The 17,633-nt window shown below is 40.4% G+C and overlaps 1 protein-coding gene across 5 annotated transcripts in view; it reads left to right on the top strand.

Moving 5' to 3' along the window:
* Positions 1-17,633, top strand: part of INPP4B (inositol polyphosphate-4-phosphatase type II B) — a 738,855-nt gene that overhangs the window by 235,336 nt on the left and 485,886 nt on the right. The window contains exon 1 of one of the 5 annotated variants that reach the window (XM_026499398.4): positions 3,037-3,304. The exons of the other annotated variants lie outside the window; for them this stretch is intronic. The gene's annotated coding sequence lies outside the window, so the exon portion shown is untranslated. Of the gene's footprint in view, positions 1-3,036; positions 3,305-17,633 lie in introns of those variants that run through there. 5 annotated transcript variants of the gene reach the window in all.

Here is a 17,633-nt window from a genome sequence, read left to right as displayed (position 1 = left end):
GCTTATAGTCAATTGTAGAGAACTGAATCTTTCCCCCGCTCAAAGTAGCTGAAAATTATGCTTACCAGAGTTTCAGTTTGAATTTTATCTCTCTCCCCAAATTATAACACTTTAAGCAATGTTAGTCCTATTACTTCCTCATTAAAAAATTGCAGTAAAATATTTCCTAATTAATTTTCATAATGCATAAAAACTTTTCAGTGGATAAAGGAACAAGTGTGACGAGGGCTCTAAGTTAATTCTCAAATGAGTATTCAGGGATTTTTTTTTTTAAAGATGTATTTATTTGAGAGAGAGAGAGTGCTTGCTCATGTGAGTGGGGGGAGGGGGAAGGGCAGAGGGAGAGGGAAGAAAGAATCCCAAGCAGAATCCCTGCTGAGGAAGGAGCCCAACTTGGGACTCACTTCCAGGACCCGGAGGTCACGACTTGAGCCGAAATCAAGAGTTGCATGCCTAACAAACTGAGCCACGTAGGCACCCCAAAATAAGTATTCAGGGATTTTTTTAAAAAAGAGAGTGAGAAAAAAGAAGTCTGGGACCCCTGGGATGTACTTGTTTGTCAAGAGAACATATTAATGCCACTGAAAATCAGTTCATTATTTGGTATGAAACAAAGTACAGAAAGAAGCAATTTTGTGTTGTTGTTGTTGTTGTTGTTGTTTTCCTGATCTTTCATGGACACTGAAAGATGATTTGACTTCTTTAGTATATACTGTAGTTCCCTATAGGGAGGCACAAACTAATTTTTTCTTAGTTTTATTTATTCCCTGCTTTTTATCCTACATTTTAAAAAAAGATTTTATTTATTTATTTGACAGAGAGAGAGACAGACAGAGAGAGAGACAGCCAGTGAGAGAGGGAACACAAGCAGGGGGAGTGGGCGAGGAAGAAGCAGGCTCCCAGCAGAGGAGCCTGATGTGGGGCTTGATCCCCAGGACTTCAGGATCACACCCTGAGCCGAAGGCAGGCGCTTAACGACTGAGCCACCCAGGCACCCCTATCCTATATTTTTTTGAATGGGAGGGTCTCACTGCTTCCTGCCCCTAGTTACTCATCCAAAACAATAAATCATATTTTGTAGGCAGTGGGAAAAAAGGGTTTATTTTATTTTCCTACCCATATATTTCCTATATACAGAAAATTTATGTGTGAGAGGCAGTATTTGTTAAATATATAGTTTTTTCATGGATCTAATCACTATATTCTTTATCAGTGGTGAGATGAAAACATCCTTCCTCTTTTGTTTTATGTCCACCTAGTTTTATATAAAAGCTTTGCAGGAAAGAAAGCACATATTTCTTTTTTTTTTTTTTTTAAGATTTTATTTATTTATTCGACAGAGATAGAGACAGCCAGCGAGAGAGGGAACACAAGCAGGGGGAGTGGGAGAGGAAGAAGCAGGCTCATAGCGGAGGAGCCTGATGTGGGGCTCGATCCCGTAACGCCGGGATCACGCCCTGAGCCAAAGGCAGACGCTTAACCGCTGTGCCACCCAGGCGCCCCGAAAGCACATATTTCTTGAACTGCAGAATACCAGGATGTAAATGTGGATCTTAGTGCTAACTTTGAATTTAATCTTAAATATAATCCTCACTTTTAAAGAGTTACCCATAATTTGGAGAAATTTTTATGACCGTGTAGTAAGAAAGAAGACAATCACCAGGGCAGCGTAGCGTTACGAACGGAGATCCTGTTACAGATTGCCTGAGTTTCAATCCTGGCTCTTTCTCTTTGTTTCTCCTAACTGTAAACTAGGCATGTTCATTTTATAAGGTTATGCAAATTGAATGATTTAATATTTATAAAGCACGTAGAACAGATTTAGCACACAGCACTATGTGGTTGTTAATAAACACAAGTAAATAAGTCACTCCTTGATGGGTTGGAAATACAGCAAAGCTAGCAGAGGAACATGTATAAAGCAGTAATAGCCCATGTTCACTCGCAGTGGTAGGTACTTTGGCATATTCATTTGCTGGTTATAATTGTGTACCTTTCCCTGATACCATGATCTCTTTGTACTTCTTAGATACTGATGTTGTCCCAGAAACTTCTGTTTCCACTCTTTTCTTTTTGAGTTTGCTACATATTATAAAACCCGAATATGGCAGATGGTTTACAATGCCACATAAGAAAGACTTTTTTCCAATTATGTTTTCATCAGGCAAGCGGCCCTGCTGTGATGGGAATAAATGGTTATGGCATTGCTATGAAATTGATATTGTCTGTTCCAGAAGGCTATAGAATTGAACAAATACTGGCCAGAATTATCCTTCAGTTTTCCCAAATATAAGGTCAAAACAGAGATGAATAAAGGAAGACCATGTAGTTTCCCCTTCCCATCTGGCCCTCCAGTGGCCATCTAGAATTTATTAGACAGAGAAACAGAATGTATACGTGTGTACAATCCTGTGTAATTCGAAAATACTCTTTCTTATTCACGTGCATATACAGACTAAAAATGTGGGTGATATGTTTAAATAATTCATTAATTTGCTATCTCATTCATCTAAAACTTTTTAGGAGAAAATCACAACAATTTGGTTTATTTTTAGCTTATATTTCCTGCAAAACAGTTACATTTGAAAAGGTCAGGACTACTGACCTGTAAGTATTAATAATCCTTTTGCAATTACCATAGTAATTTGTTCCATATGCCTATAAAATGTTTCCCAGACTTACTGGATTATTACCTGCTGAGAAGTTCAAAAGTATCTATTTGATATTTTTTCCAACTGAGAAGCAATTCTGCCTCAATCCATCAATGCTGAATTATATATTGAAGTATGTCCTATCAAATAATATTTTCAGTAGCTGTTAAGTATATCTATGATTACCTAACAAGATTATTAATGTATTTCTTTTGCTCTTAGTGTATCAGCGATGGGAATGAAACCATTGTTTTTTGAGAGTTGTCACTTTTGAGTATTTTTGGAAAAATACACAAAGTACCCAGTTTTCATCAACTTCTTTGGGACACTTAGAAATTTACATGATATTAAGGAGAGAGAGAAAGGAAATGATGATGACGGCACTGAAGTCCAAAGTGCACGTCCTTTCTTTATTTCTTCATTTAGTTATTGCTTAGACATTTCTAAATCCCATTTTTATGTGAAGGAAACTGGAGGAGTTTCCCGTAAGCAAGCTGACTCCTAGGTGATTCAAGCATTCAGGTAATGCTGGGGCAGACTTTGGACCTTGGTGAGTCACCAGAAGAAATGAAGGTTCAGATCGTGCAAAGTAAGGCTGAGCCGGGAACCCACTTGAAAATGAAAGAAAGAACTCGAGAAAAACAACTTTCTTGGTAAGATCAGACTGCTCTTTCCCCTATAATTTATATGTCTATCGAACAGTAAATAGAAAAAGAAAAGAAAAACAAAATGGAAAAACAAAATCAAAACCAAATTAAAATCAGAGGCAATGAATGTAGGAAAGAAAGCTTGGCCTTGAGCATACAGACTCCCGTTTTAGCTCCGGAACTGTAATCTTTTAATTGAAACTTTGCTCTGTTCCTAAGCATTCAACTGTTACTAACAAATTTCACGAAGTGTCTATTTTGAAAACACGGTTGTTTTAGGCAAGCAGCGTCTTCAGTAAATTTGTGTTTTAATTGCGAGAAGGTAGAGTATGATTTGAGAGTACCTAAATTAGAAATGTTTTTTATTCCTTTTCAGGAGCATAAATAAATAAACAGGGATAATGAAAAGCCTTCCTTAGAGTGTGTAATGAACTGTGGTTAGAGAAGAATTTAAAAATGATTACTTCGTCTGTGGTAATTTAAGACAAGCACTGTGTAACGTAAGGGATATGCCTTTTTATGTGTACTTTGCCCAACGTGCATGAACTTACTTTACAGGTACTAGAAATTAGGGGAAAAGACTATATTAATGAGAATCAACTTACTTATTTCAGCATATATTCACTCATTCAAACTTTGAATGCATTATCTGGAATGAAGAGATTTTTCTCATTCATTTTACCCTTTCTACCGGGAATAGGAGTACTCTGCTTTTAGCCTCATCATCTCTCTTGAAGGGAAGGCTGGAGGGGCAGATGTGGGGCTCACCAACACCTCTCCTTACTACCAGGAGCGAATGGTTGGAAAAATGAGTAGTAGTTCACGATCAGCAACTTCTGTCTGCTCTTGTTTCTCGTGGAGGATAAGCTGTGCCTTAGAACCCGGTGGGTTGAACGATGGGGTCTTCTGCCCACCCTCAGAGCTGATCTCAGTCATGGTGCTGTATATAGATTCAAAAGTATTCAAAGGATGATACTCTTTTTGTGTGTGTGTGTGTGTGTGTGTGTGTGTGTGTGTGTGTGGTTATTCAGGATTCAACAGTTTTGCCAATTTATATAGGGAATAGCAACCTAAAACTCCAGTGCCCATCTGCTCTTCACATAGGCTGAGAGACCTAGTGGAAATTAAATTACTCACACCCGTGTCTTTTCCATTTAACCTATATATACATGTTTGAATGTGCAGGATCAGATACCTGTGAAATGACGGCACTGGAGCCAGCGAGCTCTGAGGTTGACTAGGCTCTGACAGTCAATCAGGTGACTGTTGAAAGCCCTGGGCAGCTCTTACTTGAAACTAAGGAACATGGACCTGACTGCTAGATAAAGCCCAATGGAACTCAGGGATAAAAGGGGAACTTCACTTATTCTTTTACATTTTTTATGAGTTGCTTATAATTTTGCACATATATGTGATTGCTTGTGCACTTAGAAATTGACAGTTGCAGAAGCTTGAAGTTCGTACTAATCCCTTGCAGAGTCTCAATATACACTGAACTCCATATAGGCCTTAGAAATCCCTTCCTTCCCCCCTTCCCTCCCTCCTCCTCCCCCCTTCTTCCTTCCTTCCTTTCTCTTTCTTTCTTTCTTTCTTTCTTTCTTTCTTTCTTTCTTTCTTTCCTTCTTTCTTTATCTCTCTTTCTTTCTTTCTCTCTTTTTATTTCCTTCCTTCCTTCCTCCTTTCTTTCCTTCTTTCCTTCTTTCTCCATAGAAATTCCTGAACTTAGAAGATTTGGGTTTAAGTACTGGTTCTGCTTCTTCCTGGCCTTGTACCACTGCAAGTTACATCCTCTCTTCAAGCTCAGTTTTTTAATGGAAAATGCAATCATTCTCTTTCCCAGACTGGAAACTGACCGTTCCTGCTGTCTGCAGGAATGTAGTAAGCAGGGATCTTCCTTTCACTGCTTCTGCAGCCCCTTCACATTCAATGAGTAGAAAAATCATTTTGACTCCTCTTCATATCATTTCTCAGCTTACTCTCCTCCATTTCTGTGGCCATTACCCTAGTTGAGATTATTATGACAGTGCGCTTGAAATGATCTATCAGATTCCTAACAGGCATAGATGCCTTCTATAGCTTTTATTTTTACCCTTGATTTTGTATCTTATTATCTGCTGCCAGTTTAATCTTCTTGAGGCACAGCTCTCATCTTGTAATTTTTTCCTTAAACCTCTTTAAATGGATTTCTTTGTGAACAGAATGAAGGCCAAACTGAAAATGCATCTAACACGAGTGTACCCTAGTGTGTCTAATACTAGGTCGACTAAGCTCTGACAATCAATACATTTTCCCTGATGTTTCTTCATATTTAAATTCAGGTTTTGCATTTTGGGCAAAGATACCAGAGACTAAGATTGTGACCTTCTCGGCATATCATATCAGAAGTCATTTGATGTTGATTTGTTCCATTACTAAAAATGGTAACTTGGTGAAGGTGAAGTCTGCTGGGGTTCTCCACTGCAAAGTCACTATATTTCTTTGTGCACAGTAAAGATCTTATGAGGACATAATCTGAGAGTACTTAAGTATCCTGTTATTTATCACACTTTCACTGCTAACTTTAGCATCCACTGATGATTCCTGCCTGAAACAATTATTACTGTGGTGGTTGCCAAATGGTGATTTTCTATTTCAATCATTCCTTAATCTACAGATGCTAGTTAGAAATTTATGGTAAGGAAAAGTTTTTCTGTCTATTTATCCATTCATTGGTTCATTCATTATTTATATTTGTATGCACAAATGAATTCTTATTTTATTCCTTGGATTATAATCTATCAGAATCATTACTTATTTTGTTTAATTTTCTCATATTTGGCCTTTGCAAGTTCCCTTCAGGTTGGCTCCTATATCTTTTTAAAATGTGCCCATCCTTCCCCACTTTTTAAAGCACTTCCGTATTTTCTAACACCACAAGATATTTCAGGCTCATCTTGTACTTTCCCTGCCTTAATCCTACAACCAGCTATTTTTCCAAGGACTCATAATTTTCTGGTATTGGAGGATAGTACTTAGAAACCAAGATTTGGGCACTAGGTAGACTCACTGACATTGGGGTATCACAATACTAGTACTCATTAGAATTCTCAAGGTCATGACAAGCAAACAATGATTGAGGACCAGTTCTGTATTAAAGGAAGCTAAGGAAACCCAGCTAAATGTAAAGTGTGATTTTTGCCTTAGATCCTGGACCAAAAGAGAACATTAGTGAGACAATTGAAGAAATTTGAGTAAGTTTGGTAGGTTAAATAATATTGTGTATTGTATCATAATTTTATACATACTGATCTTCCTGTCATGGGCCAGCCAAAATAGCATCATCACACACGTATAATTGACTTTGAATGTCACCCCACACTTGTCAGAATGGCTAAAATCAACAACACAAGAAACAACAGGTGTTGGTGAGGATGTGGAGAAAGGGGAACACTGTTGCACTGTTGGTGGGAATGCACACTGGTGCAGCCACTCTGGAAAACAGTATGGAGGTTCCTCAAAACGTTAGAAATAGAACTACCCTATGATCCAGCAATTGCACTACTGAGTATTTACCCAAGTAATACAAAAACACTAATCCAAAGGGACACATGCACCCCTATATTTACAGCAGCATTATTTATAATAGCCAACAGTGTCCATATATAAACAAGTGTATATATAATGGAATATTATTCAACTATGAAAAAGAATATAGTCTTGCCATCTGCAACAACATGGATGGAGTAGAGAGTATAATGCTGAGTGAAATAAGTCAGTCAGAGAAAAACAAATACCACATGATTTCACTCATATATGGAATTTAAGAAACAAAACAAGCAAAGGGAGAGAGAGACCAAGAAACAGACTCTTAACTATAGAGAACAAACGAACAGTTACCAGAGGGGAGGGTTTGGTGTGGGGTAAAATAGGCGATGGGGCTTAGGGAGTACACTTGTCGCGATGAGCACTGGATGACGTACAGAAGTGTTGAATCACTATACTGTACATGTGCATCTAAGATAGCACTGTATGTTAACTAACTGGAATTAAAATAAAAACAAAGAAGATTCAGGTCTCTGAAACTGAAGGAACTGATCTGAGTTAGGGGCAAGATAATTTAGAAATAACTTTACCATTTAGGTATTTTGAAATTAATTATTATGTATGCCAAAAGTTGTCTAATTAATCTCCTTTTTTAAAAAGATTTACTTATTTGAGAGAGAGAGAGAGAGCATGAGCAGGGGGAGGAGCAGAGAGAGAGAGAGACAAGCAGACTCCTCACTGAGTGTGGAGCCCAACATGGGGCCTGATCCCAGGACCCTGAGATGATGACCTGAGCCAAAATCAAGAGCCAGATGCCCAGGCACCCCTAATTAATCTCCTTTTGATGAACATTTACATTGTTTCTATTTTTCCATGAAAATATGTAAAGCTGTATTAAATATATTTCGTACAAACATTTTCAAACAGTTGAAAATCTCCTTGGGATACATTTCTTGAAGTGAGGTTGGTTAAATAATTTATGGTACAGCCATAAGCAATATGAAGTTATTAAAAATTATGATTTAGATCAACATTTGGCTAACTATAGCCTATGGGCCAGATCATTTGTGTCCATCCATTTGCATATTGTCTAAGGCTGCTTGCATGCTACAGTGCAGAGACGAGAGTTGAGTGACTACAACTGGGACCATATGGCTCACAAAGCCTAAAATATTTATTATCTGGCCCTTTCTAGAAAATGTTTCCTAGCCGTGATATAGATTATTAATATGCAGGCTGACAGTATTGCTGAGTGAAAAAGAGACATTTTTATTAGATATCATATATATTACATTAATATTTAATAGTAAAGTTTAAATCAAATATCCTATTTATTTAAAATTATATATGGGCAAGAGACTCAGCAAGGTTGTTCACCAAAGTGCATAAGTAGTTCTGCTTTTTACATTCTTATTTATAATTTTTTGCATACTCTACATTTTCTTAAAAGGGTTGTCTTGGATTGTTTTCACATTTACACTTTAACTCCTCAGACCATTCTGTTCAGTCTTCTGTGCCCAAAATTAGTGAAACAAGACAGCAATGATCACAAGAGACTTGGAATGACACTTTTTAGTTTTTAAGTGGGGTGAGCATACATGGCAGATTGCGTGGGACAGGGTTCGTTCGTGACTATTGGGACTATAATGTCAGCATAGCCATGTGTTTCTCTTAATTCTATGGTAGGTCTTCACAGCCTTTGGAGCTGCTCTTTGTCTCTTACGTGTCCTTTGAGTGTTGATGACCTCTGGGCTCTGTCATGGGCCGTGTCCCTTCTCACTCTATTCGCTCTCCTGGGAACTCGCTCCAATTCTCATAGTTTGGTTTACACCTGTATACTGATGATTCCTAAATCAGTACCTGTAACGTGCAAAGCAACGCTTTCTGGGTATTTTTAAGATATCTCAAATCTAATGTAATCTCGGTGTCATCCTTGACATCTCCCCTCCCCTCCATCTCCCGTTTCTCCAGTCAGCAAAAATCTCTGGCAATCTAACTTCCTAAATATTTCATACATTGGTCCCCAGCCTTACTACCACTGTCCGATTCTCTTGTTCTTAACTCTTTCACTACTTACCTTTAAGTTACCTACCAGACCACAGCCAGAAAACTCAGTCCTAAATAACAACCTGAAAATAATATAGAGAGTGCTCAAGTCACTCTCTTTTTAAAATCACTTCAGAAAACCTCCCATTGCCTAGTGATTTGTTTTAAGTGTGGTCCATGAACAATCTTTATTAGACTCCCCCCCTGGATTACATATTAAAAAATTTGAAGCCCGAAGTCTGGCCTCCATCACAGTTACTGAATCAGAATTTACGGGTGATAGAGGCCTAGAAGTTTCTGTTCTGAACACCACCAGATGATTTTCATGTGCTTTAATGCTTGAGAACTACTGGCCTAGGCCTGTATCAATCATCCCAAGCTATTTATGAGAGCAGCCAAAGCCTTCCATGGTGTGATTCTCATTAATTTCTCACTATTTTTTTTTAGCCTGACTTAAACTGTACATTCGATTAATACAGATTTCTGTACCTTCCTGCTTTTACCTTGCTGTTTAACTTCTGTATATCTTCACCATTCCCTCTAACTAAAATACTTCTCCCCGCTTACTTCACCTGACCCACTCATAAATATACTAAAAGTCTTCAGACTGTTGCAAGCCTGCCTGGCCTCCCCCGCCCAGCTCTGCCTCCTGAGTGTGTTACTGCTGAGCTCTGTCATCACGCCTGTCACGTAATTAATACTCAATAAAGGCTTGGCAAATGGAGTTTAATAATAGACTTATATGAAGCTTCTTAGAATGTATGGATTCTCTCCATTACTTTTATTGCCCAACAAATCACCACAAAACTTGGAGGCTTTAAATAACAACTTATTTTGCTTCTAATTCTGTGGGTTGACAGTTTGGCCTGGGATCGGTTGGGCAGTTCTGCTGATACCATTTGGGCTCCTCACCTGTCTGTGGTCAGCTGCTGGCCAGCTGGGCGGCTTTGCTTCAGGGGGCTTCGGCAGGCTGACTGTGGGCTGGAGCAGTGACAATTTGCAGCGACTCCTCCATCCTGTAGAAGCCTAGACCGACCAGGCTTGAGGCGTGTTCAGATGGACACAGCAGATTCTAGGAGAGAGACAGAGAGAGAGAAAGAGTGGGAGAAGGAGGTGGGAAGAAAAACTGAAAGTTCTTTTGAGTATTATTCTCGGAACTGGCACAAAATCATTTTTGCCACTTCTTACTAGCCAAAGCAAATGACCACACCAGCCCAAATTCATGATGGGCAAATAGCCTTCATGCCTTGGTCAGAGGCACTACAAAGTATTATGGCCATTTTTGCAATCTACTGCATGGGTCTAATGTATCTAAATGCATAATTGTTATTTATAATATAACTTTAAACTGGATTCTAATATTTTATCACTACCATCACCCTCACCTTGTAAATACCCTTATTTCATTTTATCTTCAAACCATTCCATTGCCAAATGTTACTGTTTCTTTTCTAGCTCTGTCACCTAATTTCTGTTCAGTTAGCCTGTTCCAGAGTACCGTACCTTTGCATCTATTCATGAGCAATATGAATAAGCATGTACCACTTAGTTAATTACTTGGATCTGGTTAAGTCTTCAAATGAAGCCAACATTCCCAGGCACAGCAAACTACAGACTCTGAGAGTGGACATGCTGCCAATCAGAAAACATACCATCCTTGTATCCTTGAATGTTACCTTTCATTTTCAGCTTTACTGCCTTAAAAAATGCACAATACCTAGCTTTCATTCTGTCATATCAGTTGACCTATTTTCTGTTTTGAAAGTGATATTCATCTTTCTGCCTACTAGAGGGGTTCTTTACTGCTAAAAAGAGCTTTCCTTAAAGGGCGAAACCATCCAAGGTCAAGTCTGTTGGCCTCTTCACTGGTAGGGTGGGTTACGCTCTGACTTAGAGCTCGTTCTCTGAACCCTAGCATTCATTATTAGAGTCTGTGCCTTTCTGTCCTGATTTCCATGGTTAGTCTGGGACCTTTAACTTTATTGGCATTTAATTTCATTTCCTCACCAGACCTTAGAAGGAAATCTAGCAATATCTGATATTTGCAAATAACATGAGACACAAGAAGGGCATGGAAATTATTAAGTAGGCTTTTGAGTTTTCTACCCTAGGGACTTTTTTTTTTTTTTTTTTTTTTGGCCTTATTGCTTCTCTAATTTTCCTCCTCATGGATTCTGAATTAAACTCTCAGCAATCTTTAATTTTTTTTCTTTAACACAGAAATGGATTTTATGCAAACAGTTGGGAACTGGACATTTCTGTTTCCAAGAAGCAACATAATTTCTTTCTTATTTTTGAGGACACCTTGGTCACCGTGTTTCCCTGTTCGTGGCCTCACTGAAGCTTAGCGTCCAAGCCTGTCATTCACCAAGGGGAAAAAGCCATAGAATTTGCTTTGTGACCTGGGATATATGGGATGTAAGTGTGTGTTACAAACCTTAATGCATAAAGCTGCTACTTTTGATACAGTCTGGCTCATGGAGAGATGGGATTTAGCTGCTTGTAATGAGAATTTGATGTGACTGGAAATTGAGCAGAAGCATCTTTTTACTGAAGGTGGCGAGCCTTATAACAATCATTTAGTGCCAGAAGTTATTGTTTTTCACATTACTTTTCAACTGTAAAACCTTTCAGAACCTTATAAGAAAATCCTTGTCCTTGTTCAAGCCACAAAAAAACTTGGTAACTTTTTCCTTATATCCACATGAAGAAAAAGAACATAGTAATATCCCCTCACCCCCGCTTTTAAACATCTGTCTCAGATGTTCTTTACGTGAAAGGTCTTCTTTCCCTCTTTCTAGGTCAGAACTGTCCTCTGATGAAATCTCATTTTCCCTCTTTTTCCCCCTGCGAGAATCTCAAGGAAAAAGAGAAAAGAATAAAGAGAAAGAAAAAAAGAAATCCAGACATGATGTTGGAGACTTGAAGGTGTACAGAGAAAGTTTTTGAAAAAAAAAAAGTTCTTTAGACTTTAGTTAGAATCTTTCTTACAATGCGTGCATAAATAAACATTTCAGTCGCTGCAGATTTTTACAAGAGGATGGGTGCCAGCAAACCTCAAATCAGACATTCGAATTGAAGTTAGGGAAAAATCATTCTGTTTCTTGCTCCATTCACAAATCACTTTAGAAACAGTCCATATGAATTTTCTCACTCAGTTTTTCCATTTATAAAATGGGTATCAATTCAAGTGAAAAAAAATTTGTGAGTTGATTTCTGTTTCAGAAGTATATTTTTATCTCATCTCAGGTGTCATTTTTAAGCAGTAGTAAACGCTTCCCCACCGGAGAATATATTTAGAAAAATTAGTGAGTAGAGATTTGTAATTTTTAAAAAGTTTTTTCTGGGGGGCTTTTAGTGGATCTGATAAAAAATATTTTAAGTTCCAATCTTCTGCAAATATGTGAGTTATGCCATTAGTGAGTTTAGCTCTACTTTATATATTCTGTTGAATTTCAGCGCTGTCTTCCCAAGTATTTTTCTCTGGTTTGGCAACTATTCCCTATAGAAAAGCAGGATATTAAAAGGGTCACTTCAGTTTTCACCAAAATGACAGTGAAGGTTTTATCAACCTGTGTGAGACTGATTTTTTAAAATCAATACCAGCATTTACGAGCTTCCAGGATTAAGAAGATCTTAACGTTCCACGCACAGGGCTGGCTGTCCTCACAGCTGTAGAAGAGAGGACAGGACAAGTCTGTCATTCTCTTGGGTAGTTAGGTGTGCTTAGAAGAGGTACAGGATGGTGGCAGAAGGGCTTGCAGGAGATGTCCTGAAGACTATAGGCTTGTGATGTTGAGGGTTAGATGTTGCCAACATACTTCTGTGGTCATCTCCGCAGAGAAAATGATGCTGGCTCAACCCCGTCTTGTGAAATTAGAGGAGAAATATTTCCGTACTTGTATTTCCTGCTGCTCCTCTGATGTGATGTCCTGAGATGTGAGGATGCTGGGGGGAGGCCAGTCTCTGCACAGCACTCAGGTGGCTCCAGGAAAATTGATGGACAGAGTGACAGCCACCCTACTCCAACTGTAGACTTTAATTTTAGCAGGTATAAAAGCTACCTCTGGAGTTAAATGTAAATAAATATTTCAATATATGAGGAACAAGAGCAAGCCATAATAAAGGGTAATTCAACAACTTTCTTTTCTCATTAATTTTGGTGTGCTTTTGCACTGTTCAGCTAATGCACTGAGCATTTAAAGTTAATGCCAGGTCTAGGTAAACTAGTGTCCTAATTAATACATGCATTGAATTATCATGGGTTTGTTATAAGGTCTATGATTATAAGTTTCAATACGTAAAGATCTGCAGGTGGTACTCTAGGATTAAATCACAAAATATATCGATAAAACTGATGCATATGATTTTACTAGTTGCGAGCCTGCTCCGTATGGAAACACTACGAGTTGCTTTCAACAAGACATCCTTAGTGTTTTACGCTCTCGAATATTATACGCAATTACTCATAAAAATGAGAAGTCAATGCTCCATTTTTAATCTCGGTTCATTAAATAGAAGGTACGCATTAAAAACTAACATTAAAAAAATGCTCCTCAAGCCACAAAAAGAAAACAAGCAAAAAGAGACAGTGAAATAAAATGGTAGCAGCGTAACCACTCCACTACCTCAGGTTCTGTCTGGCTCTTCACGCGCATGCTGTCGTTTCATCAGTGAATGAGAGCACGTTCATCCCTTTTCATCCCACTCACTGCAAAAAAATTTTGCTTATTGTCAGCTAAACATGAGGAGCGTTGTCCTAAGTGCGAGGACATTAGCCCTTTAGCTAACCAACCCTTGCAAGAATTGGAGAGCCACGATGACAGACTTACTGTGCCTCGGATGTCACTAGCATTCTGGGTCTTGGTGTCCCCCCTCCTTTGGGCCACGTGGAGAAGTAGGGCTGCTCGGTCTCCTTGGAGATGGGAGGCCCATGGGCCCATCTCTAGCTAATGAGCAGTGAGAGGAGGTAATATGTGTTAATTCCAGGCCGAGGCTATGAAAACCCCCTTGGGATCCTCTAGTCTCCCTTCGGCTGCAGGAAATGGAAAGGGAGACTCACCCCTGATGAAGAAGCTCAAGAAATTGAGGCCTCCTTTAGTCCAAGTCCCTAACTCCTACACAGCAAATTCTCTACCACCTCTCAACACCCACTGCATGTTTACGAGAAGAAGGAAGTGAACCTTTCTTATGTGAATTCACTGAGATTTCCAGGTAAATTTGTTAAGAGCGGTGCAACCTAGTCTAGCCTAAATAATGCCTATGGATTGGATAATTTCTTCACCTTTAGGCCTTATATTCAGGCATATTATTAATACTTGTGTCTAAATGAAGCCCTATTTCCTCCTTAACTTTGAGCTTTCACCTTCCTTCTTTCCTTATTTTCTGCTGCCAGATTTTTGTCAGTGTCTTATCTGGACCAGGACGAGTAATTTTGGAAGATAGCGAGTGGAGGGAAGGTGGGAGGCAGGACAAATAAATGCTATGAACCCAGAGGACAGAGCAGGGTCAGTCTGGATAGAAAGCCACAAGGGACAGAACAGGCAACGAGTGACCTGAGGCCACAGGCTGGTCTTGAAATTTGGGAGTCAAGGAGAGGAAGGGTGCCATGATTAGTGCCTGTGGGCTCTTCCAGAAGTGTGAGATGACAGGTGGGGTATAGAATTTGGAATGAAGGACTGAGAACCCAGCATTTTAGGATTGAAAAGGGCAATTGCGTTTGTCTTGGTGGGTACTAGGGATGGGTCAAGAGCCTCCTAAGGAAGTTGAGTCTTAGAGGCAAAGGCCCTGGGGAGTGAGGCTAAAGCCGGCCTGGAGCAGTCATGTTTCAAGTACAGAGGTTAGAGATGGCTTTGACGTTGCTGCTGCACTGCTTGTCCGGCATTCCTCGTGGCTCTGGAAGCAGGACCAGCGCCTAGAAGGGGAGGTAGGGGACTGAGCCCACAGACGAGACCGGAGCCCTGCAGGAACAGACATTAGAGTACAGTGGAGTGGGGAACACCACTATCTCTGACAGACCTACTTTGCGGACCTCAATTCTATTTTATGTATTATATGGCACGTGAGTTACGTCAATTCCATCTTATCCTTCATCACAGATATTCCCTACCTCTACCTTTATAATTTATTCTATTTGTCAAATACCTGTAGTGACTCTCCACAATTTGGGGGTTTATGTTCACCCAACTACAGCAGGTTTTGTGATGTAGTGTGGACATTAAGAAGGCCCCCTGGAGTGGGTGTCTGCAATCCTGAGCATAGAGCCGCATCCTACCACTGACGGCTGCCTGTGTGACCACCGGCAGGTCATGTGACCCCTCTGGCTCAGTCGCTTCCTCTGTGGAAGCCGTGGGTCTGTGAGTTTGTGGGAGGTGGGGGAGGGTGGACTAGATGAACTTCAAGGCCTTCATGTCTCTTCAGTTCTCTGTGGTGAGTCTGACTTTCACAGAAGTTGCATTTCTGGGAAGTGACAGAGCTTTACACACTCTTCCTCTTTGCCTCTTGTCTATGTCGGTCTTAACATCTGAACCAAAATTCAGCTCCAACTTTAATCCTTTCTCGGTTTTCTTCTCTCCACAACTCTCCCCCCTAATTTTCTGTCAGCAGCCCTACCCTGCAAACTGTCAGCTTCCCTCCAGCGAAGTCAGCAGCTGCGAGCACCCATGAAGATGTCCCCTCCACGCACCAGCAACCTCTCCAGGCAGCCTCTTTGAGAGCTTCTCTCAGGCTGAGCAGCTGTGTGAAAACCAGACTGGGGTGTGATATTGGAGGCTGGCTGCCGGCCCCCAGTGGTAACAGCAGGGCAGTTTTGTGTGGTATTGGTTTTGATACATCAGAAAAAAAAGAGAAGAAAGAGCGCCTCTCGGTCCTCTGTCTTCTCTTCTCCTGCCTGTATATAAGGGGAGATCGTGCAGGTTTCCCGGGTATCCGTTTAGATGATCAAAACTGCAATCGATACTTTCCTCTGCAATTTGTGCACCTCTCTAGGCCTTTATCCTTCTTACTATAACTGCTAAGCTCATCTTTCTGACTCAAAGTGGAAATAAAACTGTCTTAGGTGATATAAAACATTTTTCCCAAATAACACATCAGCAGGAAATCTCCACATGCATATCCTGCCCTCCCGTCACAGTTAACTTATCCCAGACTGAGCTAATGGTCTTGCTCCCTGTGACCCAGGCTACCTCTCCTCCCCAGGTGACCCCATTTTGGTCAGTGGCACCTGCTTTCTTCCCAGTCTGCAAGCCTTGCATTCTTCCCTACTTCTTCCTTTCTCTTTATCCCGTAGACCTTGTCAGACGTTAAGTTCTTTTACCTTTTTCCCAAATTGTCTCTAACGTTGGCTCTTTTTCCTATTTCTGTTACCACAACTGTAATCCATGTCTTCATTTAAAAAAGCAGTAACTGAATAGACTGGTGATGGGTAGTAAGGAGGGCACGTATTGCATGGTGCACTGGGTGTTATACACAACTAATGAATCATCGAGCCTTACATCGGAAACCGGGGATGTACTGTATGGTGACTAACATAATATAATAAAAAATCATTAAAAAAAAAGAAATATAAAAAAATAAAAATAAAAAAGCAGTAACTGTTTTTCTTTAGTCTTGTACAAGTCGAACTCCTGTCTGGAGTCAGGGACCCCAATAATACCTGCCTTAGTGTTGGAGGGGCGGTGGATATGGCGATGTCCCCACTCAGCTGGCGGCAGGGGAAGCAGGGCCTGCCTGGTGGTCCAGGAAAGTCTCTTGGTCTTGCTGGTGTGGAAAGAGGAGACTCCCATGGGCGCTGTTCAGAAACTGTACCTTTGCCACACATGGTTTTATGGACAAAGCCATCGTCTGGCTGGTGGAAGTCCTGGCTTCCAATTGCAGCTGGGGCACTCGGCTTGCGAGGCAGTGAAGCCTCAGTTTTTTGCCCACACTTAAGAGGTTTAAATTCGTCCCATCTCTCCTCTCCGGCCTGTGTGTCTCCACAGGTCACCTACAGATAAGAACTCTCCTCTCTCACCGAATAGGAAAAAATAAATATAGGCACTTTCTGCCAGTGGGCGGAAACAGAAATGCTTTTAAAAAAATGTTTTTTTCAACCAGCCTCAGGGCCCTCACCCTAATAAGCTGGCTCTGAGGACTAGATAAATCAACTGTAAAATGCCCCTCTGCAACTCTTTAGTGCCTAATAAATACATGAGATAGACTGTGTCATAACTAAGTCTTACAGATTCTCCCTCCTTGACATTTTTCAGGTCTGCTCTCCCCTCCACACCACGGGCTGCTATCTTTACAAATATGCTTACTGGCTCTCACCTGGGCACTGACTAGCTTTCTAAATATGCCATCTTTGCCATATTTTCTCAGCCTCCAGTCTGTCCTTCCAGGAATGCCAGAATGTCTGTGTAAGTCCCATGGCTGCAGTCTGATGGCTTGAGGAACTTCCACAGGCTCTACTTCGTACCCTCTCTCCCAGACATCTTGTGGCTCGATGTGGTTGGTAGCTATCCTGCAGCCTAATATTTGGATTCTTCATGGCTTTTACTTTTCATCTTCCCCATTGAGTATGTTGAATTCTCCTCACCTACATGCAGAATAGTTTTTCAGACTCTGACACTCCCACCAGGTCCCTAGGAGCCCGGCGTGGATGCAGTTGATATTAGGAGGGTGCATAAGAGTTCCTAGGCAAAGAATTGGGACAAAGCTCTCCAGGCAGAGGGACTAGCATCTGCTGAGACTCTGTGGCAGGAGAGAACACAATATGCTTAAGGCATCA

Source organism: Ursus arctos, unplaced genomic scaffold, assembly GCF_023065955.2.
Source record: "Ursus arctos isolate Adak ecotype North America unplaced genomic scaffold, UrsArc2.0 scaffold_11, whole genome shotgun sequence".
NCBI lineage: Eukaryota > Metazoa > Chordata > Mammalia > Carnivora > Ursidae > Ursus > Ursus arctos.
The sequence above is the reverse complement of the archived record's forward strand: the minus strand, read 5'-3'. Positions and strand labels throughout refer to the sequence as shown.